General features: G+C 47.7%; 1 protein-coding gene across 1 annotated transcript in view; it reads right to left on the reverse strand.

The window, feature by feature from the left end:
- Positions 1-27931, reverse strand: part of ENAH (ENAH actin regulator) — a 71512-nt gene that overhangs the window by 40488 nt on the left and 3093 nt on the right.

Here is a 27931-nt window from a genome sequence, read left to right on the forward strand (position 1 = left end):
AAAAGCTGCAACCATGCTTTTCTGGTGAATAATACTAGCTTTATTAAACATACTGTAGACAAATGACAATCTGTACCAAAAAAATACAACATAAACGCAACAAAAAACCCGCAGCAAAAAGACTGCAGGTATTGCATACAGAAAAAAAAGCAACATTATTTCCCCACTATGCCTCCTGACGAAACCGGAAGCGGTGAAACGCGCGTCGAGGTGGCAGTGGCGATCGGCACACACATGGCTGCAGTTAAAACTTATATGTTATCCTGAATGATACATGGGCGGCATGCTACAATTTAGGCATTGGTAGAGTAATTCACTTCTGAATTGGTTAGCCTGTACCATATGAGTGCACATATACATTTAATAGCGTGTGTTAATGAATATCTCTGTAATAAGTACACTATAGCAATAGATTCATTAAGTTTAACCTACATGTTTTACGCACCAGGTATCTTTATGAGTAAATTAGCCATACCTATCTTATTTGTGTTTACTGATTGCACTTTTCCCCAGATAGCTATTCTTAATAGTGCGACTCTTTCCCTTATTCCTCATAGTTGTGGCCTATGTATAAAGTATTTTTAACTATATGTATGACATTTAATAAAATTTCTATGATCAAATGCATATCTTGGTTGTGGACCTGAATTGTTCTTTGTAGGGTTGTAGAAAAAAAAAGCAACGTCTGAACATCGCCCCATTCTGCATAACTTGAGCAAAAACAAAGCAAAAAGTGCAGGTATTGCATGCAGGAAAAAAAACAAAACAAAAACACTGAATTCTGCACACTGAGTAAAAACAGCAAAAACGAAGCAAAACATTCAGGTATTGCATATAGAAAAAACAAGCAACGTGTAAACATAGCCCCATTCTGCACACATGGAGCTCCCCCTTGTGGTGGCTGCAAGACAGAATATTATTCTTCAGGTTTGACAATGGAGACTGCGCTAATCCCAGCATGAAATAACGGGGGCTTGTGATTACGAGTCACATTTTACTCTGCAGCCACGCCCACTAGGCTTGATTGACAGGTCACTCCCTTACACATGCCGACAGATTTTGCAGCGGAAACGTTTGCAACAATCTTGGTTTTACAGCAGCGGGAAAACCAGCAGGAGATATCAGATCAGCAAAGAGCGCCCCCTGTTGCCCCAGATCATACAACTAAACGCACATCCACAGCAAGGCACGCTCGCGCACACGCTCGGCCGTATACTATATTTAGCGCGGGTTACAAAACCCCTTCACGTTTCATTCTTTTGTTTTGGACGAGGAGGAGAAGCCACCTGTAGGATTATGAGTCAGAGACATGTGTATGTTGGGGAGTATTAGGGAATCGCCCACATAAATGTCAGCGCAGACTGAGATCCAGGCTTAATACAAGGTTATTAATAACACTTCTCCATGCGCGCTTCCAGAAAGCAGGAAAAGGGAAAAAAAAAAAAATCTTCAAACCGACGGCACATGGCCGGAAGACACTGCGCAGACCGCCGGCAGAAGCAGCACGGGCCCTACAGTAGAGGAGGAATAATTAATGGAGGTTGCGTGCGCTGCGTCCTTTTAAGATCTCCGCTTTTTGTCAGTGAGAACGAAAACCTGGAAGTCAGATGCTAAAAACAAAAACAAAAAAAAAAAAAAAAATATACAGACCCAGAACTTGTTCACAGCTGAGTGTTTGTTACAGTTGTATCCACTTTCTGCACCCCTTTAGCAGCTGCACAGATCATGGTAAATGTCTGGTGCTGATAGTTTGGATTTCAGGCTGATGCATTGTGGCAGATGGTTTCGCTCGGATTGTTCTACATGGATACAAATGTAACAACCCCACAGCTGAGTGGAGGGATCTGTAAGGAGCAGTGCTAGATCTACTCTGATGTGGGGTTCTCACAACAATCATTACCTATGCAGAGGATGGGATCTGCGGGGGTGTGCAGCCCAAGAGGGGGTGGAGGGTGCGGCCAACGAGGAAGGGGGCTGCGGCCAACGAGGAGGGGGGGTGCGGCCAACGAGGAGGGGGGGTGCGGCCAACGAGGAGGGGGGGTGCGGCCAACGAGGAGGGGGGGTGCGGCCAACGAGGAGGGGGGGTGCGGCCAACGAGGAGGGGGGGTGCGGCCAACGAGGTGGGGGGGTGCGGCCAACAAGGGGTGTCTTGCTTCAAATTTTGATTAGCTACGACAGTCAAATGATGAAGAACATGACCAAAGTCACAGAAAAGGCAAGGTCCTATAGGAGAGTAGTTTTTTATTTTGCATTTGTGTAGTATACCATTATTAATAACTATTTTAAGGGCTGTATAAGCATTTGACAGTTTTAATTTTTTTTTTTTTTTATTTTACTCATGTTAGCGTAAAGTAAATATTGCACTAAAGTTCAGACAGCGATCTTCATTCTTTTATTCATCTTCAGACGTTCCTCCTTCCCCCATCCACACTTCTGTACCAGATACAGCGCCTTGTGAAAGTATTCGCCCCCCCTTGAATTTTTCAACCTTTCCCCACATTTCAAGCATAAAGATAAAAATGTTAATGTTCTGGTGGAGAATCAACAACAAGTGGACACAATTGTGAAGTGGAACAAAATTTATTGCTCATTTTAAACTTTTAGCAAAAAATAAACTGAAAATTGGTGCGTGCAATATTATTCATCCCCTTTACTTTCAGTGCAGACAACTCACTCCAGAAGATCATTGAGGATCTCTGAATGCTCCAATGTTGTCCTAAATGACTGATGATAAATATAAGCCCATGTGTGTAATCAAGTCTCCGTATAAATGCCCCTGCTCTGTGATAGTCTCAGTGTTCTGTATAAAGCACAGAGAGCATCATGAAGACCAAGGAACACAGCAGGCAGGTCCATGATACTGTTGTGGAGAAGTTTAAAGCCGGATTTTGTTACAAAAAGATTTCCACAACTTTAAACATCCCAAGAAGCACTGTGCAAGCGATCATATTGAAATGGAAGGAGTATCATACCACTGCAAATCTACCAAGACCCGGCCGGCCGTCCATCCAAACTTCATCTCACACAAGGAGAAGATTGATCAGAGATGCAGCCAAGAGGCCCATGATCACTCTGGATGAACAGCAGAGATCTACAGCTGAGGTGGGAGAGTCTGTCCATAGGACAACAATCAGTCGTACACTGCACAAATCTGGCCTTTATGGAAGAGTGGCAAGAAGAAAGCCATTTCTCAAAGATATCCATAAAAAGTGTCATTTAAAGTTTGCCACAAGCCACCTGGAGACACCAAACTGAACTTTTGGGCACAATGCCAAAAGATATGTTTGGTGTAAAAGCAACACACCATCCCCACTGTCAAACATGGTGGTGGCAGCATCACGGTTTGGGCCTGTTTTTCTTCAGCAGTGACAGGGAAGGTGGTTAAAATTGATGAGAAGAAATGGACCATTCTTGAAGAAAACCTATTGGAGTCTGCAAAAGACCCAAGACTGGGACAGAGATTTGTCTTCCAACAAGACACGGACCCCAAACAAAGCAAAATCTACAATGGAATGGTTCACAAATAAACGTATCCAGGTGTTAGAATGGCCAAGTCACAGTCCAGACCTGAACCCAATCGAGAATCCGTGGAAAGAGCTGAAAACTGCTGTTCAAACGCCTCCATCCAACCTCACTCAGCTCCAGCTGTTTACAAAGGAAGAATGGCTAAGAATATCAGCCTCTCCATGTGCAAAACTGATAGACACATACCCCAAGAGACTGCAGCTGTAATCGCAGCAAAAGGTGGCGCTACAAAGGATTAACTTACAGGGGGTGAATAATATTGCACGCCACAATTTTCAGCTATTTATAAAAATAAAAAAGTTTAAAATAAGAAATATTGTTCAACTTCACAATTGTGTCACTTGTTGTTGATTCTTCACCATAAAATTAAAATTTTTTATCTTTATGTTTGAAGCCTGAAATGTGGGAAAAGGTTGAAAAATTCAAGGGGCCGAATACTTTTGCAAGGCACTGTATATAGTTTGCAGTCTGATCCAAAATTTGCTACAGAAGGATTGGAGGAGAATTTGCATCCAGGTGGACTGACTTTTTTTTTTTTTTAAGGAAATCAAGAAAAGGAACCGCTTTGATCCTGAACTTCTCTCCTCTTGTGCTTTCCTTCTCATCTATAGACCGTCTTCTCTGCCCTCCCTGAAACTTTACTTTCCCCCCCCCTCTTCCCTGCAGATCTGAACAACTCCCTTTCCTGCTGATATCTCAAAACCACTGATAGAAAAGGAGAGAAGAGTCAGAGTGGCCGGCCACTATACGGCGCCTCGGCGGCCGGCCACTATACGGCAGCTCAGCGGCCACCACTATACGGCAGCTCGGCGGCCACCACTATACGGCAGCTCGGCGGCCACCACTATACGGCAGCTCAGCGGCCACCACTATACGGCGCCTCGGCGGCCGGCCACTATACGGCAGCTCGGCGGCCACCACTATACGGCAGCTCAGCGGCCACCACTATACGGCGCCTCAGCTGCCGCCACTATACGGCGCCTCAGCGGCCGGCCACTATACGGCAGCTCAGCGGCCACCACTATACGGCAGCTCGGCGGCCACCACTATACGGCAGCTCGGCGGCCACCACTATACGGCAGCTCAGCGGCCACCACTATACGGCGCCTCGGCGGCCGGCCACTATACGGCAGCTCGGCGGCCACCACTATACGGCAGCTCAGCGGCCACCACTATACGGCGCCTCAGCTGCCGCCACTATACGGCGCCTCAGCGGCCGCCACTATACGGCGCCTCAGCGGCCGCCACTATACGGCGCCTCAGCGGCCGCCACTATACGGCGCCTCAGCGGCCGCCACTATACGGCGCCTCAGCGGCCGCCACTATACGGCGCCTCAGCGGCCGCCACTATACGGCGCCTCAGCGGCCGCCACTATACGGCGCCTCAGCGGCCGCCACTATACGGCGCCTCAGCGGCCGCCACTATACGGCGCCTCAGCGGCCGCCACTATACGGCGCCTCAGCGGCCACCACTACGGCGCCTCAGCGGCCACCACTAAACGGCGCCTCAGCGGCCACCACTAAACGGCGCCTCAGCGGCCACCACTGCAGTCTTGCAGCGCTGGGGTTTCTGGGTTCAAATCCCATCAAGGACAACATCTGTAGGGAGTTTGTATGTTCTCCCCGTGTTCGAGTGGGTTTCCTCCGGGCTCTCCAATTTTGTCCCACACCCCAAAGAGGGATGGCAGATTTAGATTTGGAGCCCCAATGGGGACAGTGATGATACTGTTTGTAAAGCGCTGTGGAAAACATAAAAATCCCTATGTTCTTGAGAATGGAAGTAAATTGCAGAGTTGCTTATTTTTACAAATTATGATTTCATCCATTTATGAAGACGAGACAATGTTTAACTTTGCATTTCGGAAGCAAATGAACATTTTTCTTCTTTATAAATCTGTAAGAAGGTGTACTGGATCTCTTTTCCCCCCAAAAAGAGGAAGGGGTCTGATGAATGAATAGCCCCAATAGCCACAAAAGTGGGGAACCTTTCCTTTGTGGAGTGGTCACTTATCGGGCTTCATGAGGACCAGGACATTTGTATTTTTGCCTTAAACACGCAGTCCCGTCATGTGTAAATGGAGTTTTGCAAAACCCTCCTGTACTTCTAATGGTTGAGGTCACCGTGACCCTGAAGTAGACAATTTTTGCAAAGTCAAAACACATGAACAGAAAACATGGAGGTTTGGAGGGACAATTTCCCCTGGGGTGTGACTAGTCCTGCCGGCGTCCCATAGAGCGTGCGGCTCCAGTCACAGCGCAGGATTCAGGAGGGTCCCTTTAAGAGACCGTCTTGTCGCAAGTCTAAATCGGCCCATGTTTGCACAGGACGCTCTCATTTCATGTAGCGAGCGCCAGGGAGCAGGAATGTCTCCATTCCCCAAAATAAACTAAAGGCTGAAATTTTAGCCGGCGGTCCGCGCTCTCCATCCAGAACCCGGCAACTACTCAAAGCTGCGTGTGGATTACACAAACGATCTGGTAACCACTAAAATAGACAAATACCAGAAATCCCGACACCGCGATATTTAAAGACACATCCACTTATACACCCGGCATAGGAAGACGGGGGTCGTCTGCAAAAAGTCGCCATGAATCAACACATTCTGAAGACACGCGTCACATACATGGAGCGCTAAAGAGGTGCTGCAGCAGCTAGAACAGGGCAATATAATTGTTTACTATTACTGTACATTATTATTGTATTGTGAACAGATCCAGTCACTCGTTGTTCAGGGGAGTAACACTGTTACAGTTAATAACCCTGGTGGTATGAAGTACTGGAATAGCTCACATTACAATCCCTAGAGATAGTATAGAGAACAAAAAATAACTAATCCAAAAAGGTCTAGGGGAATAGTAAATGTTACCATCCCCGGTAGTAGAGCAATTAAGGTTACTATCCCTGGTGGTCTAGAGGAAGCAAAATAGTTAAACGTTCCTATCCCTGGTGGTCTAGGGTAATGGAATTGTTAACATAGTATTAATGATGTGGCAGCAGTAGAAGAAGAAGGGTTAACTACTGATGAGTGGGCACTACCATGCTCGGGTGCTCTGTACTGGTAACTAGTGATGAGCGGGCACTACCATGCTCGGGTGCTCAGTACTGGTAACTAGTGATGAGCGGGCACTACCATGCTCAGGTGCAGTGTACTCGTAACTAGTGATGAGCGGGCACTACCATGCTCGGGTGCTCAGTACTCGTAACTAGTGATGACCGGGCACTACCATGCTCAGATGCTCCGTAGTTGTAGCTAGTGATGAGCGGGCACTACCATGCTCGGGTGCTCTGTACTGGTAACTAGTGATGAGCGGGCACTACCATGCTCAGGAGCTCAGTACTGGTAACTAGTGATGAGTGGGCACTACCATGCTCAGGTGCAGTGTACTCGTAACTAGTGATGAGCGGGCACTACCATGCTCGGGTGCTCAGTACTCGTAACTAGTGATGACCGGGCACTACCATGCTCAGATGCTCCGTAGTCGTAGCTAGTGATGAGCGGGCACTACCATGCTCGGTGCTCAGTACTGGTAACTAGTGATGAGTGGGCACTACCATGCTCAGTACTGGTAACTAGTGATGAGCGGGCACTACCATGCTCGGGTGCTCAGTACTGGTAACTAGTGATGAGCGGGCACTACCATGCTCAGGTGCAGTGTACTCGTAACTAGTGATGAGCGGGCACTACCATGCTCGGGTGCTCAGTACTCGTAACTAGTGATGACCGGGCACTACCATGCTCAGATGCTCCGTAGTCGTAGCTAGTGATGAGCGGGCACTACCATGCTCGGTGCTCAGTACTGGTAACTAGTGATGAGTGGGCACTACCATGCTCAGTACTGGTAACTAGTGATGAGTGGGCACTACCATGCTCGGGTACTTGGTACTCGTTACTAGTGATGAGCGGGCACTACCATGCTCGGGTACTTGGTACTCGTTACTAGTGATGAGCGGGCACTACCATGCTCGGGTACTTGGTACTCGTTACTAGTGATGAGCGGGCACTACCATGCTCGGGTACTTGGTACTCGTTACTAGTGATGAGCGGGCACTACCATGCTCGGGTGCTCAGAACGAACAGTTGGCCGATTGGACTTCCTCAACTTGATCACCGAGTATAATGGAAGTCAATGGGAAACAAGCATTTTTCCGAAAGACCTTCGGTAAAAGTGCTTCAGTTGTCCATTGACTTCCATTTTACTCGATACAAGAGTTGTGTCCATCTGAGCAAGCATCCTTCTCATTGCCAGCTCCCGAGCATGGTAGTGCCCGCTCATCACTAGTTACCAGTACTGAGCACCCGAGCATGGTAGTGCCCGCTCATCACTAGTTACCAGTACTGAGCACCCGAGCATGGTAGTGCCCGCTCATCACTAGTTACGAGTACTGAGCACCCGAGCATGGTAGTGCCTGCTCATCACTAGTTACGAGTACTGAGCACCCGAGCATGGTAGTGCCCGCTCATCACTAGTTACGAGTACTGAGCACCCGAGCATGGTAGTGCCCGGTCATCACTAGTTACGAGTACAAAGCACCCGAGCATGGTAGTGCCCGCTCATCACTAGTTACCAGTACTGAGCACCCGAGCATGGTAGTGCCCGCTCATCACTAGTTACCAGTACTGAGCACCCGAGCATGGTAGTGCCCGCTCATCACTAGTTACGAGTACAGAGCACCCGAGCATGGTAGTGCCCGCTCTTCACTAGTTACGAGTACTGAGCACCCGAGCATGGTAGAGCCCGCTCATCACTAGTTACCAGTACTGAGCACCTGAGCATGGTAGTGCCCGCTCATCACTAGTTACCAGTACTGAGCACCTGAGCATGGTAGAGCCCGCTCATCACTAGTTACCAGAACAGAGCACCCGAGCATGGTAGTGCCCGCTCATCACTAGTTACCAGTACAGAGCACCCGAGCATGGTAGTGCCCGCTCATCACTAGTTACGAGTACAGAGCACCAGAGCATGGTAGAGCCCGCTCATCACTAGTTACCAGTACTGAGCACCCGAGCATGGTAGTGCCCGCTCATCACTAGTTACCAGTACAGAGCACCCGAGCATGGTAGTGCCCGCTCATCACTAGTTACGAGTACAGAGCACCAGAGCATGGTGCTGCTTTCTCAAGGGATATTACCGCCTACAGGAAATCACAGGGTCGATCTTAGAGATTACCCCAGACTTTCCTCAGCCACAATGCCTGTGCTAGGACTTTCAACGTACTACTTCCAAGCAAGCTGCATGAAAGGGTGGTGGGTCCAGAGGTTGATATGGATGGTTCATCCTCGAGAAATACCATAAGCTTAAGAAATGGGAATACGTCTTTGCCTGGTGAGTTGAGGGGCATGGAAAGGTTATTGCCACCTTTCTTGATATTCCAAGGCACAAAAGGGTGTTACTTTCTGGTGGCCTAGAGGTCTACTCGGATGCCTAGGCTCCAGAGCGGGAAACAACGGTGCTCATCAATAGAGGAGCAGCAGTCAGATCCCCAAAATATTGTTGCATCGAATCCTGCAGAGCAATGGACGCCATGAGAAGATTAAATGGAAGGGGCTCCAAGAGACGGACACCCCATAGTGCAACGTAATGACGGTCAGACGTGATGGGACCCTGCAGTGCAAGATGGAAAACCGAGCAGCAGCTACTTCAGAAAATAATCACACAGAGGACGTCATCTCCTTTAATAGGCAAGCACACCGTCCCCACCAGCGTGACAGCCGGTCACAAGACCGAGCAACCAACCAGAACGCGAGTCTAGTCCTCGCCGGCCGGAGAAATCATTCATAAACCTCAAGTTACTAACGAAAATAAAAAGCTCACTTTCTGACCAAAAAAAAAAAAAAAATTTGCAAAATGTATGTGAAAAAAAAAAAAAAATTTCCCCTGTGGAGATTGGAGTCTTCCCAGGAGCCAGGAACCACAGACGCTGCCGACCCAGCGACTCTCGAGGCTAAGGGTATGTGCGCACGTTGCTTTTTACCTGCTTTTTTGCTGCTTTTTCTTCTGCGCTGTTTAATGCCAAAATGGATGTGTTTTTCTATTCAAGCAAAGTCTATGGGAATTTGGGTTTCTTGTTCACACTATGTTGTTCAAAATGCTGCCTTTTTGTGGCAGAACTTTGGTCAAAAACTCAGCTTTGCAGTGCAAAACCCAAATGGCAAAAACAATTGACATGTTGCTTCTTTGAAAAGCTGAGTTTTTGACCAAAGTTCTGCCACAAAAAGGCAGCATTTTGAACAACATAGTGTGAACAAGAAACCCAAATTCCCATAGACTTTGCTTGAATAGAAGAACACATCCATTTTGGCATTAAACAGCGCAGAAGAAAAAGCAGCAAAAAAGCAGGTAAAAAGCAGGTAAAAAGCAACGTGCGCACATACCCTAATACTGGAAGGTCTCGTCTATTCCTGTGAATGAAAACATACCCTCGGCTCCCGGAAATATCCGGGGGCTCCAACACCAGCCCGACCGGCTCAGAGGACAACTGGAGAGATACAGTCCGAGATTAACGTGAAACCCAAACGTCCCGAGGGGCGTCATAACCAACATTGAGTGTATCCATATATTCAGGGGGACACAGTACACAGACACTGAGTCATTGAATAGGTCAGTTATAAGTTACTAATATCCATCGTATCTGAAAGATATGAACATACACACACACAATTATATGTAATATATATATATATATATATATATATATATATATATATATATATATATATATATAGATTTACAGAACCTTCATATGCTTCTTATGAAGCCACTCCTTTGTTGCCCTGTGTGCTTAGGATCATTATCATGCTGAAAGACCCAGCCACGTTTCATCTTCAATGCCCTTGCTGATGGAAGGAGGTTTGCACTCAAAATCTCACGATACATGGCCCCATTCATTCTTTCATATACACGGATCAGTCGTCCTGGTCCCTTTTCCAGAGAAACAGCCCCAAAGCATAATGTTGCCTCCCCCATGCTTCACAGTAGGTATGGTGATCTTTGGACACTCAGCATTCTGTCTCCTCCAAACACGACAAGTTGTGTTTTTACCAAACAGTTCTACTTTGCTTTCATCAGACCATATGACATTCTCCCAATACTCTTCTGGATAATCCAAATGCTCTCTAGCAAACTTCCGACGGGTCCGGACATGTACTGGCTTAAGCATGGGAAAACGTATGGCACTGCAGGATCTGAGTCCCTGGCGGCGTAGTGTGTTACTGATGGTACCCTTTGTTACGGTGGTCCCAGCTCTATGCAGGTCATTCACTAGGTCTCACCGTGTGGTTCTGGGATTTTTGCTCACTGTTCTTGTGATCATTTTGACCCCAAGGGGTGAGATCTAGCGTTGAGCCCCAGATCGAGGGAGATCATCAGTCGTCTTATGTCTTACATTTTCTTATTATTGTTCCCACAGTTGATTTCACCACACCAAGCTGCTTGCCTATTGCAGATTCAGTCTTCCCAGCCTGGTGCACGGCTACAATTTGGTTTCTGGTGTCCTTTGACAGCTCTTTGGTCTTCACCAGTGGAGTTTGGCGTGTGAGTGAGGTTGTGGACAGGTGTCTTTTACATTGATAAGTTCAAACAGCTGCCAATACTACAGGTAATGAGTGGAGGACAGAGGAGCCCCTTATAGAAGACGTTACAGGTCTGTGAGCCAGAAATGTTGCATGTTTTAGGTGACCAAATACTTATTTTCCACCATAATTTGCAAAAAATAAAAAATAAATAAAAATCTTGCCAAATCGGACGCATTGATTTTCTGGATTTGTCTTCTCATTTAGTCTTTCATAGTCGTGGTCTACCTATGATGTCAATCACCGGCCTCTCTCAAGAACTTGCACAATTGGTGGCTGACTAAATGCTTTTCTTTGTGTGTGTGTCATTAAAATTATACATACACTAATATATATATATATATATATATATATATATATATATATATATATATATATATATATATATATATATATATATATATATATATATATATATATATATATATATATATATATATATATATATATATATTATATACACACACACACAGCCTACAAGTAGTATTCAACCCCCTGCAGATTTAGCAGGTTTACACATTCGGAATTAACTTGGCATTGTGACATTTGGACTGTAGATCAGCCTGGAAGTGTGAAATGCACTGCAGCAAAAAAGAATGTTATTTCTTTTTTATTTATATTTATATATTTTATTTTTTTTTTAAATAATTGTGAAAAGTTTATTCAGAGGGTCATTTATTATTCAACCCCTCAAACCACCAGAATTCTGTTTGGTTCCCCTAAAGTATTAAGAAGTATTTCAGGCAGAAAGAACAATGAGCTTCACATGTTTGGATTAATTATCTCTTTTTCCAGCCTTTTCTGACTAAAGGCCCAGTCACACTAAACAATTTACCAGCGATCCCAACAACGATCCAACCTGATAGGGATCGCTGGTAAGTTGCTAGGAGGTTGCTGGTGAGATGTCACACTGCGACGCTCCAGCGATCCAACCAGCAACCTGACCTGGCAGGGATCGCTGGAGCGTCGCTACACGAGTTGCTGGTGAGCTCACCAGCAACCAGTGACCAGCCCCCAGCCAGCAGCGCCGCGTGGAAGATGCTGCGCTTGGTAACTAAGGTAAATATCGGGTAACCAACCCGATATTTGCCTTGGTTACCAGTGCACGCAGCTACACGTGCAGAGAGCAGGGAGCAGCGCACACCGCTTAGCGCTGGCTCCTTGCTCTCCTAGTTACAGCACACCGGGTTAATTACCCGATGTGTGCTGTAGCTACATATGCAAGAAGCAGGAGCCGGCACTGACAGTGAGAGCGGAGGAGGCTGGTAACGAAGGTAAATATCGGGTAACCAAGGACAGGGCTTCTTGGTTACCCGATGTTTACCGTGGTTACCAGTGTCCGCAGAAGCCGGCTCCTGCTGCCTGCACATTTAGTTGTTGCTGTCTCGCTGTCACACACAGCGATCTGTGCTTCACAGCGGGACAGCAACAACTAAAAAATGGCCCAGGACATTCAGCAACAACCAACGACCTCACAGCAGGGGCCAGGTTGTTGCTGGATGTCACACACAGCAACATCGCTAGCAACGTCACAAAAGTTGTTCCTTAGCAGCGATGTTGCTAGCGATGTTGCTTAGTGTGACGGGGCCTTAATTAAGACCCTCCCCAAACTTGTGAACAGCACTCATACTTGGTCAACATGGGAAAGACAAAGGAGCATTGCAAGGCCATCAGAGACAAGATCGTGGAGGGTCACAAGGCTGGCAAGGGGTACAAAACCCTTTCCAAGGAGTTGGGCCTACCTGTCTCCACTGTTGGGAGCATCATCCGGAAGTGGAAGGCTTATGCAACTTCTGTTAGCCTTCCACGGCCTGGACAGCCTTTGAAAGTTTCCTCCCGTGCCGAGGCCAGGCTTGTCCGAAGAGTCAAGGCTAACCCAAGGACAACAAGGAAGGAGCTCCGGGAAGATCTCATGGCAGTGGGGACATTGGTTTCAGTCAATACCATAAGTAACGTACTCCACCGCAATGGTCTCCGTTCCAGACGAGCCCGTAAGGTACCTTTACTTTCAAAGCGTCATGTCAAGGCTCGTCTACAGTTTTCTCATGATCACTTGGAGGACTCTGAGACAGAGTCCTCCAAGTGAGAGAGATATATATATATATTTTTATACATACATACATATACACACACACACACACACAATGAGCCTTAGGTACCTTTGCCACTCCAGCGCTGCTGCTTCTCTAGATATTAGTGATTGGCTGCAGTGGTTATGATCAACAAAGCTCAGCGATCTCCTGCTGCCTACTGTCTGAATCCAGTGATTGTACAAGAAAAGACCTCGCATCACCTTCCACAGGTGCTCAGGAAAAAAAGGTTAGGTAGAAAAGAATAACTCCGGCACACTGTATATTTCCCACAATGAAGGTATAATGGACACAGATAGTTGATTTCCAATCCTTTTCTTTTATTTAAGGTGCAAAAGTGAAAAAGTGCTGTACAAAACAAGTCCGCCAAGTAACGACGTTTCGGCCTCACAGGCCTTCCTCGGGTTGGACAGACTAAGATGGGCAGGAATCACTAGCAGGTAAGATTTTTACCTTTTGCACCTTAAATAAAAGAAAAAGGATTGGAAATCAACTGTGTCCATTAGACCTTCATTGTAGGAAATATACAGTGTGCCGGAGTTATTCTTTTCTACTGAATCCAGTGATTGGCTGCAGGGGTCATGTGCTTTAATCGGGACTTCACTGCTGCAGCCATGTCAGCAAAGATTGTGGATTAGAAGGGGGTAAAGTGGAATATACTGGGATAAATTATGGAACATCTGAGCAACTAATCTCTGTATTTGCCATTAGGCAAATGTCAAGAGAAGAATTGGGCGTGTTGGTATCGTTTGTACCTAAAGGAGATAAGCAGCCGCCAGCGGTGCCAGGAAGTCCCTCTCCTCAACGAGACCCAATATATAGGTGTATGACAGGAGGAATAGTTTGCATCCAAGGGGTATTGAAGGGGTATGGCCACCTTTAGGAAAAGGCACGAGCAAACAGGTAATTCCATCTTATTCACGTAGAAATAAGTCCAATAAGTGCAAAAAACTTCATGGGACTTCAATTCATTAGGAATAGGAGAACAAGTCTCTAATTAAAGGGCAGCGCTGCCTATTAGCCTATTGTCTACAAAGCCTTAAAAGGAGCACTCTGGAAAAACAGAGGAAGGTACCGAAAAAGGGAGGAGCATGAGAAGACACCCCTACAGCACAGAGGAACCTACACGTCAAGGCCAAGCTCTACGCCTGACCATATCATGCAGTCAGACCTTTGTGGGCGGCACGGTGGCTCAGTGGTTAGCACTGCAGTCTTGTGGTGGCTCAGTGGTTAGCACTGCAGTCTTGCAGCGCTGGGGTCCTGGGTTCAAATCCCACCAAGGACAACATCTGCAAGGAGTTTGTATGTTCTCCCCGTGTCTGCGTGGGTTTCCTCCGGGTTCTCCGGTTTCCTCCCACACTCCAAAACATACTGATAGGGAATTTAGATTGTGAGCCCCAATGGGGACAGTGTTGCCAATGTATGTAAAGCGCTGTGGAATAAATATTATATTATTATATTATTATTATTATAGACCTTTCGGTCCATACTTTTTACCCAAGGGACCCAGCAACTTGCAAAATAGTTACCATTGCTTCTGCAGCCCCTCTCCATTGGGATTGGAAAGAGAGTGGATTACATTGTCTCTCTCCAATCAGTATCATTTTGCTAGTGAAGCAATTTTGAAAAAAAAAATTAGCATAAGCTGCAAACAAGTGCAACACGTTACTCTCTAAAGGACAACACCCAGGCGAGACGTGGGCTCTACATTTAACGTCACCTTTTAGGGCACGGGAAAGGCCATTTATAGGGTCAGTCAACAATCCTGGCTGACGGTACAAGCATTTCGCACTGAGGATCCGGTGGGGTGATGTCTGCCCGTGGGCGCGTCTGGTCACAGGTCCTCCCGACACCTCCGACATGAGCAAACAGCCAAAGTCTGGGAAACGACGGTTTCACTACCGAATCCTAAATTCCTTGGAAGTGGAGGTTTGTAGATTTGTCAGGAGCAGGACAGCAGCGCAGACATGTCTATACATGGAGACGGATGTGCTGATAACAGAAGAGGAGCATCTACCGGACCCGGACACCCTTTATGGTGCAACCACGTATCTTCTATAGATGTGACCAATAAAAAAAGAAGCAACGGCGCAAAAATGAGTAATGTCATCAGAGTGACTCAATGTGGAAGAAAGAGGCAAAGGAAATTCAGCAAAACCACCCTAGTTCCGAATTCTATATCGGGGGCGCGCCGGGCCCTAAACCGGGGGCGCGCCGGGCCCTAAACCGGGGGCGCGCCGGGCCCTAAACCGGGGGCGCGCCGGGCCCTAAACCGGGGGCGCGCCGTCCTTACAACTCTACAGTATGGCGCGTGTGCCGCCATATAGCCCAATACTCCACGGCCCTAGAAGATTACATTCCTGAGGTCTATATTGGGTGTCAGCTCTGGCCACGTCAAGAAGCGTTTCATGCCCGGCTCTGAACCAAGATCTACAGCAGTAATGTAGGCGCAGCGCTGATTCCTTGGCCTGCGCAGACGCCGCTCGCACTAAACCTGGCACAGCCTCCAATCATTAGCATTAAAGAGACGACAATCAGCTAAATATAGGTCATTCTTGCCGAATACTTCACCTCTTCCCAAATATAAAAGAATCAAATCACAATGATCTGCAAGAGAATGAGACACGACGAGAGACAGACAGAGGGAGCGACGCCCGCAGAAACCAGGTGACAACACACAAAATCCATTATGGACGACTGCCCTGATTCTGCCGTTCACTAGTCTGGAGACATTTCCCCCAATCCCGCTAGTGCTGAACATTCACAAGTGGCCCATATAAAGGGTTTCGCTCAATTCCGGAGGTGACATACGGACGACCGCCATTATTGTGCACGCATGTTTTTCTGATGGACACTTGCACAATATGTGCATATCCCAACAAGTCATCAGAAGTAACAGGCACTGGAGAAATTCTGTAAAGCCCATGTCTTAACTTCAAAATCTATTTCTTAACATCCTACTATCATGTGCATGCAGCTCCCCTACAGACCAATGTGTTTCTATGGTAACAGACTACACACAAACACTACGTAGTCTGATCCTACAACTAAACCCTTCTGTCTTCTGTATATCGCTACGTGGTCAAAACATTGATATAAAAATAGCATTGTAGCCACAGCAAGTAAGCGCGAGAAGAAAGCGGTCAACGCCAACACCGCCTCGGAGCGGAGTGCAAAGAAAACCACTGCCAATCACAACCCACCAGATCTGGCGGGATTCTGATAATTTATGCCTAGTAAGTAGAGCTGAGCGGATTGCTCATAATCGGGGGACGAGGAGGGGGACGAGGAGGGGGACGAGGAGGACGAGGAGGACGACGACGAGGACAGGAAACAAAAAAAAAAAAAAAAAAAAAACACAACCCGAACCCGGATCGTGCAGCTGGATTCCTGGGTCCAGGTCGGACCTGGATCAGACCCTGACACCGCGCGGATCCAGACTTTTACAGTTCTGGTCCGCTCAACACTACTAGTAAGTCATCTACAGCAGCGGGCGAGGACTTTAAAGGAATCTTGAAAATTGATTGATGCTGCCCAAAGCACGAGCGGCATGGAGCAGAAAGTGGCGGAGTTACTGCATCTGTGCACATTTTTTTCTGAAACGCTGCAGCATCTTGGAGGCGGGTTCTCCCTGCACGCAGGATCGTATATCGATTTAGGCAGAGTTCCCATGTCCAGTAATCATCCCTTAGGCCCTGTACGCACTCTGCGGATTTACCGCAGCTTTTACCGCAGCTTTTACCGCAGATTTGCTTAAGAAAATGTGTCTAACATTTCTGCAGTCATTCCCCAGCAAAACCTATGGGAATAAAAAAAAATGCTTTGAGCAAACTGGGGTTGTTTATACCTGCGTATTTACCCGCAGAATTTACGCTGCGGAGTTAATGAGCATTTCACTTTTCCCCAGGTACCTGCGTTTTTTGCCATAGATAAATGGTAAAAATTCGCAGGGACCAAACTGCGGAAAAAACGCAGCAAAACCGCATGCGGATTTCGTGGTGGTTTTGGTGCGTTTTTTTACCGCAGGAGCGGGAATCTTTCAGAGGGTCCAGATTTTCCCTAAGAAAAAAAAACAATTTCGAGTGTGCATATGGCCTTAAACGGATCCTGCAGAGATCCATTGACAAAAGTTTTGCAAACACAACTTTCTTGTCCATTTTCAAAAAAATAGATTTTTGCAGGATCCGTCTATGGAAAACGGATCAGTTACCCGATTGCTAATTACCTTCCATTTGAAACTGATCCAGTAAGAAAAAAACGGATGCGTTACAAATGCAAGAAAAAAAAAAACCAGACCATTAAATAGCAATCAGTTAACGGATTCGTTTTCCATAGACTCACATGTTAAAAAAAAAAAAAACGGATCCTGCAAAAATCTATTTTTTCAAAATGGACAAGAAAGTTGTGTTTGCAGAACTTTTTTTTTGCCAACGGATGCGTTCTCCCAGACATGTGAACTCCGCCTTAGAACAGCAGAGAATAAAATTGTCTGTCAAACATACTGTATAAACAGGTGGCACATGCCCCGAGGACAACCCCTAGTCAGGGCAAATGCTCCAAATCTGCTGCCTAATCCTCCCTGCCGATGCCCCCTGCCTTGTCCTAGGTGGAAACGATACCACAATCAACCCAGCACATGGTGAAACCCGTCTATCGAGGCCAAGGGGAAGCCTTTGTCTCATCAGATTTTACAATTCAAATATTCAGCCGCTCTTAGACCTTATGAGACTGGTGTACTCATTCCTAATGTCACGTCTGAATGGCTGTGCAACTATTAAGAAAAGATTCCCCCCAATTTCTGAATATGCTGCAGTGACCCTCCTCCCTGCTGCGATCTCTCACTGCTCAGTACAAGCTGCTGCGGACACTCCAGTTGGGTATACAGAGACTGAATACACGGACTCACGAGCGCCCCTCACTCTTTAGCTGCACTCATTTTAATACCAGGGTTCTGCAGCTGTTCTGACATGGCTTCTCTAAGTAAGTACACCAGCCTCATCAGGTCTGTGATCGATTTGTATTAGGTATATAGTTATTTCCATGAAACAAGCGGAGGGCCAAATCACCCTACAATACTCTAAGCTGTTTGCTAAGGGTCCCGGGAGCAGTCAGATTAAAGGGATACTATTAGAGGACACCTGAAGTCCTCTTAGTATTTTGAGCTTTCTGCAATGTATATAATCTGTCCGCGAGATGCCGGTGTACTCACACATTACAGACCGACATTGGATCCTGCATCGCGGCCCGATAGGAAGACTAGAGGCCATTTGTAAACAGCATCGTCTTATCAATACTTAATGCAGCGAGGACACCGGAGCCGGCACTTCACTGCGATACATGGAACCAACCGCCCCTGCCATATACTGCTACGTGTTATCATAGCACTGCAAGCACAGGACTAATAATGGCACCCGTCTCCCCCGTACACAATGGCTTAGTCTGGCAGCTATCCCTCCCGTGTCTCCCATACACAATGGCTGGGCCGGCAGCTATCCCGCCCGTGTCTCCCATACAGAATGGCTCAGCCGGCAGCTATCCCGCCCGTGTCTCCCATACACAATGGCTCGGCTAGCAGCTATCCCGCCCGAGTCTCCCATACACCACGGCTCAGCCAGGACCTATCCCTCCCATGTCTCTGTACACAACGGCTCAGCCGGCAGCTATCCCGCCCGTGTCTCCCATACAAAATGGCTCAGCCGGCAGCTATCCCTCCCGTGTCTCCCCTACACAATGGCTCGGCCGGCAGCTATCCCGCAGGTGTCTCCTATACACAATGGCTTAGTCTGGCAGCTATCCCGCCCGTGTCTCCCATACACAATGGCTCGGCCGGCAGCTATCCCGCCCGTGTCTCCCATACACAATGGCTCGCCCGGCAGCTATCCCGCCCGTGTCTCCCATACACAATGGCTCAGCTGGCAGCTATCCCGCCCGTGTCTCCCTACACAATGGCTCGGCCGGCAGCTATCCCGCCCGTGTCTCCCTACACAATGGCTCGGCCGGCAGCTATCCCGCCCGTGTCTCCCTACACAATGGCTCGGCCGGCAGCTATCCATCAGGTGTCTCCCATACACAATGGCTCGGCCAGCAGCTATCCCGCCCGTGTCTCCCATACACAATGGCTCGGCCAGCAGCTATCCCGCCCGTGTCTCCCATACACAATGGCTCAGCCGACAGCTATCCCTCCCGAGTCTCCCCTACACAATGGCTCGGCCGGCAGCTATCCCGCAGGTGTCTCCTATACACAATGGCTTAGTCTGGCAGCTATCCCGCCCGTGTCTCCCATACACAATGGCTCGCCCGGCAGCTATCCCGCCCGTGTCTCCCATACACCACGGCTCAGCCAGGCGCTATCCCTCCCATGTCTCTGTACACAATGGCTGGGCCGGCAGCTAACCCTCCCGTGTCTCCCATACACAATGGCTCAGCCGGAAGCTATCCCGCCCGTGTCTCTCATACACAACGGCTCAGCCGGCAGCTATCCCGCCAGTGTCTCTCATACACAACGGCTCAGCCGGCAGCTATCCCGCCCGTGTCTCTCATACACAACGGCTCAGCCGGCAGCTATCCCGCCCGTGTGTCCCATACACAATGGCTCGGCCGGCAGCTATCCCGCCCGTGTCTCCCATACACAATGGTTCTGCCGGCAGCTATCCCGCCCTTGTCTCCCATACACAATGGTTCTGCCGGCAGCTATCCCGCCCGTGTCTCCCATACACAATGGCTCAGCCGGCAGCTATCCCGCCCGTGTGTCCCATACACAATGGCTCGGCTGGCAGCTATCCCGCCCGTGTCTCCCATACACAATGGCTCTGCCGGCAGCTATCCCGCCCGTGTCTCCCATACACAATGGCTCTGCCGGCAGCTATCCCGCCCGTGTCTCCCATACACAATGGCTCTGCCGGCAGCTATCCCGCCCGTGTCTCCCATACACAATGGCTTGGTCCTGCAGCTATCCCACCCGTATCTCCTATACACAATGGCTCATATTTTAAAGGGAATGGTACATGAATTGGAAACACAATCAGCTTGTCATCCCACACAAGATTGCAAACGGATGCTCATGGCGGCATTCCCCTTTAAAAGATAATAGGTTGGTGGCACTATCAGCATTACCACGTCTATCACAAGACGTGCAAACATTACACATATTCCACCAGGGTGTCACCCCCTGCCGAGTAACGGAAAAAAAAAAAAAAAAAAAAAAAGAGCTAAGTTCCAGCAGGAGATAATTCAGTTATCTGCGCTGTGTCCTCGCCCCGTCCCCGGCACTGACGATCACTTTACCTTAGAAGGAAACGCGCTCGTCGTGGACACTAACAACATTTTTTTAGGAGGATTTAAAAAAAAAAAAAATATCTGCTAATGCAGCACAGACTCAGCAAAAGACGAGGCTGGAAGAGAGGGGTTATGTAAAACATCCCCCTCTACTTCTTAAACTCATGCTCTATAGCCCAAAAAAGTAAAAACAAAAATGGACATATGAGTGGGGCAGACGACGAGGAGTCATAAAACCCCCTCCACCTGTCCGTACGCACGCAGCCCCCGCCGCAGAGAATGACGACAGCTGGAGTCTAAGGACTGAAAAGCCGCGGTGACCAAAGACAAAAAGATGTCATCGTACCCTTAATGCTCATTCATACGGCACAGCTGTTTCGTCCTCGGGGGGAGCGAAGGTATCAAATGGTGAGCGTAGCATGAGGAGCACAAGAAAAAAAAAAAAAAAAAAAAACATTCCTAAAAAATGAGCTGGACGTCAAATATTCATGAAGTCAACTGCTCAGTCTTCATGATGATGCACTTTAAAAATGGTGTATGAGCGCGCGATGATCCCCATATACAAGAGGAAGGAGGAGCTGGTGTAAGAAAACGCTGTGAAGATCTGGGCCACTGTGTAACCGAACAATCCAGGATTAGATCTGCCAAAGATCAGGCATAGATTTCATCCAGAAACTAGTGATGAGTGGGCACTACCATGCTTGGTACTGGTAACTAGTGATGAGCGGGCACTACCATGCTCGGTACTCGTAACTAGTGATGAGTGGGCACTACCATGCTCGGGTGCTCAGTACTCGTAACTAGTGATGAGCGGGCACTACCATGCTCGGGTGCTCAGTACTCGTAACTAGTGATGAGCGGGCACTACCATGCTCGGGTGCTCGGTACTGGTAACTAGTGATGAGCGGGCACTACCATGCTCGGTACTCGTAACTAGTGATGAGCGGGCACTACCATGCTCGGGTGCTCAGTACTGGTAACAAGTGATGAGCGGGCACTACCATGCTCGGGTGCTCAGTACTGGTAACTAGTGATGAGCGGGCACTACCATGCTCGGGTGCTCAGTACTGGTAACTAGTGATGAGCGGGCACTACCATGCTCGGGTGCTCAGTACTGGTAACTAGTGATGAGTGAGCACTACCATGCTCGGGTGCTCAGTACTCGTAACTAGTGATGAGCGGGCACTACCATGCTCGGGTGCTCAGTACTGGTAACTAGTGATGAGCTGGCACTACCATGCTCGGGTGCTCAGTACTGGTAACTAGTTATGAGCAGGCACTACCATGCTCGAGTGCTCAGTACTGGTAACTAGTGATGAGCGGACACTACCATGCTCAGTACTGGTAACTAGTGATGAGCGGGCACTACCATGCTCGGTACTCGTAACTAGTGATGAGTGGGCACTACCATGCTCGGGTGCTCAGTACTCGTAACTAGTGATGAGCGGGCACTACCATGCTCGGGTGCTCAGTACTCGTAACTAGTGATGAGCGGGCACTACCATGCTCGGGTGCTCGGTACTGGTAACTAGTGATGAGCGGGCACTACCATGCTCGGTACTCGTAACTAGTGATGAGCGGGCACTACCATGCTCGGGTGCTCAGTACTGGTAACAAGTGATGAGCGGGCACTACCATGCTCGGGTGCTCAGTACTGGTAACTAGTGATGAGCGGGCACTACCATGCTCGGGTGCTCAGTACTGGTAACTAGTGATGAGCGGGCACTACCATGCTCGGGTGCTCAGTACTGGTAACTAGTGATGAGTGAGCACTACCATGCTCGGGTGCTCGGTACTCGTAACTAGTGATGAGCAGGCACTACCATGCTCGGGTGCTCGGTACTGGTAACTAGTGATGAGCGGACACTACCATGCTCGGTACTCGTAACTAATGATGAGTGGGCACTACCATGCTCGGTACTCGTAACTAGTGATGAGCGGGCACTACCATGCTCGGGTGCTCAGTACTGGTAACAAGTGATGAGCGGGCACTACCATGCTCGGGTGCTCAGTACTGGTAACTAGTGATGAGCGGGCACTACCATGCTCGGGTGCTCAGTACTGGTAACTAGTGATGAGCGGGCACTACCATGCTCGGGTGCTCAGTACTGGTAACTAGTGATGAGTGAGCACTACCATGCTCGGGTGCTCAGTACTCGTAACTAGTGATGAGCGGGCACTACCATGCTCGGGTGCTCAGTACTGGTAACTAGTGATGAGCAGGCACTACCATGCTCGGGTGCTCAGTACTGGTAACTAGTGATGAGCGGGCACTACCATGCTCGGGTGCTCAGTACTGGTAACTAGTGAGGAGTGAATTAGGAAGTCCTAGACCTGTTCACCAGCTGGTTCGCCAAACATTGGTAGTCCGTGGCCACCAACCCAGAGCACTGTAAACATCCTAACTACCCGCGGCATCCCAGGCGCCTCCTTGATTAGTAGACCCCCCCCAAACATGTCATACTGCATCACTCCACAATGCAAAGACCACAAGCTCCGACAACCAACGTGGATCAGGGTCCTACAAATCATTTTGCTCAACTCTATCATCCAATATACAATATCAGGCTCAGGTCCGAACACATTAACCCAAAGGACCCCATTTTAAAAGTCAATGGGGGTCTAAAGGTTGCTGCCAGAGTCAATAGTACCACATGTGCCCGGATCCCCGGGGGGTATTCACAATGCATCTGCAACATCTCAAAAATATCTCAGTCATTCGAAAGAAAGAAAGCTGGTATAAAAGAATGAAGGTCAGAAAAAATTGTTGTTTTTGCAATATTATATATACGGTATATAGTACAGACCAAAAGTTTGGACACACCTTCTCAATCAGAGAGTTTTCTTTATTTTCATGACTCTGAAAATTGTAGATTCACATTAAAGACATCAAAACTATGAATTAACACATGTGGAATGAAATACTTAAAAAAAAAAGTGTGAAACAACTGAAAATATGTCTTATATTCTAGGTTCTTCAAAGTAGCCCCCTTTTGCTTTGATTACTGCTTTGCACACTCTTGGCATTCCCTTTATGAGCTTCAAGAGGTAGTCACCGGAAATGGTTTTCCAACAGTCTTGAAGGAGTTCCCAGAGATGCTTAGCACTTGTTGGCCCTTTTGCCTTCACTCTGCGGTCCAGCTCACCCCAGACCATCTCAATTGGGTTCAGGTCTGGTGACTGTGGAGGCCAGGTCATTGGGTGTTGCACCCCATCACTCTCCTTCTTAGTCAAATAGCCCTTACACAGCCTGGAGGTGTGTTTAGGGTCATTGTCCTGTTGAAAAAGAAATGACAGTCCAACTAAACGCAAACCGGATGGAATAGCACGCCGCTGCAAGATGCTGTGGTAGCCATGCTGGTTCTGTATGCCTTCAATTTTGAATAAATCCCCAACAGTATCACCAGCAAAGCACCCCCCACACCATCACACCTCCTCCTCCATGCTTCACGGTGGGAACCAGCCATGTAGAGTCCATCCGTTCACCTTTTCTACAAAGACATGGTGGTTGGATCCAAAGATCTCAAATTTGGACTCATCAGAGCAAAGCACAGATTTCCACTGGTCTAATGTCCATTCCTTGTGTTCTTTACCCAAACAAGTCTCTTCTGCTTGTTGCCTATCCTTAGCAGTGGTTTCCCAGCAGCTATTTTACCATGAAGGCTGCTGCACAAAGTCTCCTCTTAATAGTTGTTCTAGAGATGAGAAGGTGTGTCCAAACTTTTGGCCTATACTAATTATATATATATATATATATATATATATATATATATATATATATATATATATATATATATATATATATATATATATATATATATATATTTATTTTTTTTTTTTAATTTATTTATTTTAGATAGAGGTATCCAAGAAGACAATCTTATACCATGCATTATGCATATTTGTTTAGCTGGTGATATAAGCTTATATAGTGAATTACGTCACTGGAGATGTACACATAATGCAACCGCCCCGTGGAGCTCAATGGAGGAGATCAGAAAGAAAACAATCCCAATAAGTTCTGCCTGGTAAAGGCCCGCAGCACAGGGAGACAGTCTCAGCCATTCTGGTCACTCCATGATGAAGGGCTGTGGGTGTGAGCGGGCAATGCAACAGTCAATGCAAAAAACATTCAGACAAATGTCAAAAGAAACTTGGATCCGAGCAATGGAAGCAGCGAGCAAACAGCGGATATAACCAAGGTGCCATACTATAAGAAGGGCGGGGGGCGTCCACCTGCAGAGTCCTCCAACACCCCAAATACACGGTCCTGAATTCCCATGACTGACGCCTCACATGCAGATGAATCTCCGTCCACCAGATGACCCATCGCTGCCTCACTGACCTAAATACTGGCATCACCATAGTAACCGAGAATTCCTGCCCACCAAAACCTTATTAGCTTCTCAAGAAAGGAAGGTCACATCAGATCAGGGGCTCCATAATGGGCTCCGGTGCGGGGAAGGGGGACTCCTATGTATATAGAGAGAATCCAGAGACATCTGCAGCAGAGAAACTTTGTAAAAGCAAGAAATACTTATCCAGTGTTACTTTGTGTATTTTACTTCAGAGCTCAACTCACTATGTACATACATTACTCTTATCCTCACTGATCCTGAGTTACCTCCTGTATTATACTCCAGAGCTGCACTCACTATTCTGCTGGTGCAGTCACTGTGTACATACATTACATTACTGATCCTGAGTTACCTCCTGTATTATACACCAGAGCTGCACTCACTATTCTGCTGGTGCAGTCACTGTGTACATACATTACATTACTGATCCTGAGTTACATCCTGTATTATACTCCAGAGCTGCACTCACTATTCTGCTGATGCAGTCACTGTGTACATACATTACATTACTGATCCTGAGTTACATTATGTATTATATTCCAGAGCTACACTCACTATTCTGCTGGTGCAATCACTGTGTATATCCATTACTTATTCCATACTGATCCTGAGTTACCTCCTGTATTATACTCCAGAGCTGCACTCACTATTCTGCTGGTGCAGTCACTGTGTACATACATTACAGATCCTGAGTTACCTCCTGTATTATACTCCAGAGCTGCACTCACTATTCTGCTGGTGCAGTCACTGTGTACATACATTACTGATCCTGAGTTACCTCCTATATTATACTCCAGAGCTGCACTCACTATTCTGCTGGTGCAGTCACTGTGTACATACATTACTGATCCTGAGTTACCTCCTATATTATACTCCAGAGCTGCATTCACTATTCTGCTGGTGCAGCAACTGTGAACATACATTACTGATCCTGTGTTACTTTATACTCCAGAGCTGCACTCACTATTGTGTTCCTTATCCTACAGCGTTCCCATAACGTTATACATTGTTGGGGCAGATATGAGCAGGGGTCTTCTATCAGGGGTCCGTTTGGTCCAGTATATGGCTCATACACGTGGCTCAGTGGTTAGCACTGCAGCCTTGCAGCGCTGGGGTCCTGGGTTCAAATCCCACCAAGGACACCATCTGCAAGGAGTTTGTATGTTCTCCCCGTGTCTGCATGGGTTTCCTCCGGGGTCTCCGGTTTCCTCCCACACTTGAAAGACCAAGATAGGGACTCTAGATTGTGAGCCCCAATGGGGACAGCATTACCAATGTATGTAAAGCGCTGTGGAATTAATAGCGCTATATAAATGAATAAAATTAATATTATACATTATTGGGGCAGATATGAGCAGGGTCCGTTTGGTCCAGTATATGGCTCATACATTGTCATTGTGGAGGTTTCCAGCCTCCTCCAAGGTTACCCTTATAGAGGCTCATGCAACTGTTTGTCATTAATCTGTCACAGCAGGACAGGGACAACTGTGTGCAACGCTGGATCTTCGGGCAGTTTTGTTTTACCCAATTGTTTAACCTTAAAGGAAAAGGTCTGCCAAATGAGAGGCTAACCCCTCATTAGCAGTCACCAGAGATTGTATATCTGCTGTCCTCTTTATACTACGCCAGGAATGGCCTGTGCCGGGATGATCACGATCTGACGGGGTATTGATCTCACAGAGGGCAACACACACTGCAATGCAACAAACAAGAGGACTACCCAAAAAAAATAAATAAAAATGCTGGTCACTTTGGGCCTGGACCCCTGCATGGCCATCACACCGGGTGATCTCCAGCCTCGTCCCCAGACGTGGTACAGAATAGACCTTATTAATGGGGTGTGAGTAGACGGATGATGGGCCCGGAGGCAGCGAGGACTGCATACAGCAGGCGAATGGTGCAGTCACTAATGCAAAGCGAGGAGCAGACAGGGGGATTCCTGCTTGCGACAGCATCACAACCTGATCGCAATCAATAGCAGAACCCGCAGCGCTATGCACGGTACATGGCTAATAATGGGACGCAGCAAGGCATCCACACACCAAGAAAGGCTGGGGGAGGGGGGGGGGGGGTTTCCCAGTGTATACCCCCCCCCCCCTCTTGATCACCTACGCAGCATATAATCTACATCTATCGGCCGAGAAGGGGTTAATCCACCCAACAGGTGACAAGGGCAGAGGGTGGGGGGGGGGGGTCACCCATAATAAACCTACAGGCAGATCCCCTTCTCGCTGCTGTCTCACAAAGCTGGAGACTGGGGGGGGCTGAGCACAGCTGTCTCATCCATTGAGAGCAAATTCCACACACTGTGAGTCAATTATTACCCTGCACATAGAAAACACCGACATATGTTTCCTGGGGGGCTGCCGGGACCCACTCACCCACCAGACGCTGCGATGAGGAGATAGATATATATATATATATATAACCAGGGCAGGACTACTCCCAGAGCCAACTAGTCCTTGCACTTAGACATGTGCTTCTGCCTGCTCTCCAGCACTCGCAGGGTTAATAGGCCCAGACTAGACGCTGGATACTTTGTTTTATTTACTTTCCTTTTTTATTTATTCGGATACATTGTTGCGAGCCCGAGTTCAGTCCTTCCCCTGCGCCTTGTTTGGGGACATGTGACGGCCATTGTTACACACAATAACACTCTCCCTGTAAAGCAAATACCAAGAGAGGGGCCGGGGGATGAATAGTAATGGGGCCCGGAGGAGAGCACAATGATGGCCAGCAGTAAACTGCAGGGGGTGGTGTTATCTGGTGTGCACAGGGTGCTACAGGGCAGGACCACGCACAAAGAACATCATGTGCATAAAGGGTCCCCAAAAGATCAAAAGGGGGGTGCAAAGACCAGTAGTGATGGCATACACTGTACTAGATGTAGAGGTAACAGACCAAGAAAAATTAAAAATCCATAACCCGAACCCCGGCTTATCACAACTTCTGGATTCTTACAAATGGCGGCTACTGCTAGGGGTCAATCACTGACGCAGAGAGCCATAGGGCGCCTGCACCGCGATGTCCGGATATTCACCCCAAAACCAGGCCGTATCTCTCCACTACAGGGCCAATAGCGGACAAGGCTAATTAAGGGGAACTCGCAACG

The sequence above is a fragment of the Anomaloglossus baeobatrachus genome, chromosome 3, assembly GCF_048569485.1.
Source record: "Anomaloglossus baeobatrachus isolate aAnoBae1 chromosome 3, aAnoBae1.hap1, whole genome shotgun sequence".
Lineage (NCBI taxonomy): Eukaryota > Metazoa > Chordata > Amphibia > Anura > Aromobatidae > Anomaloglossus > Anomaloglossus baeobatrachus.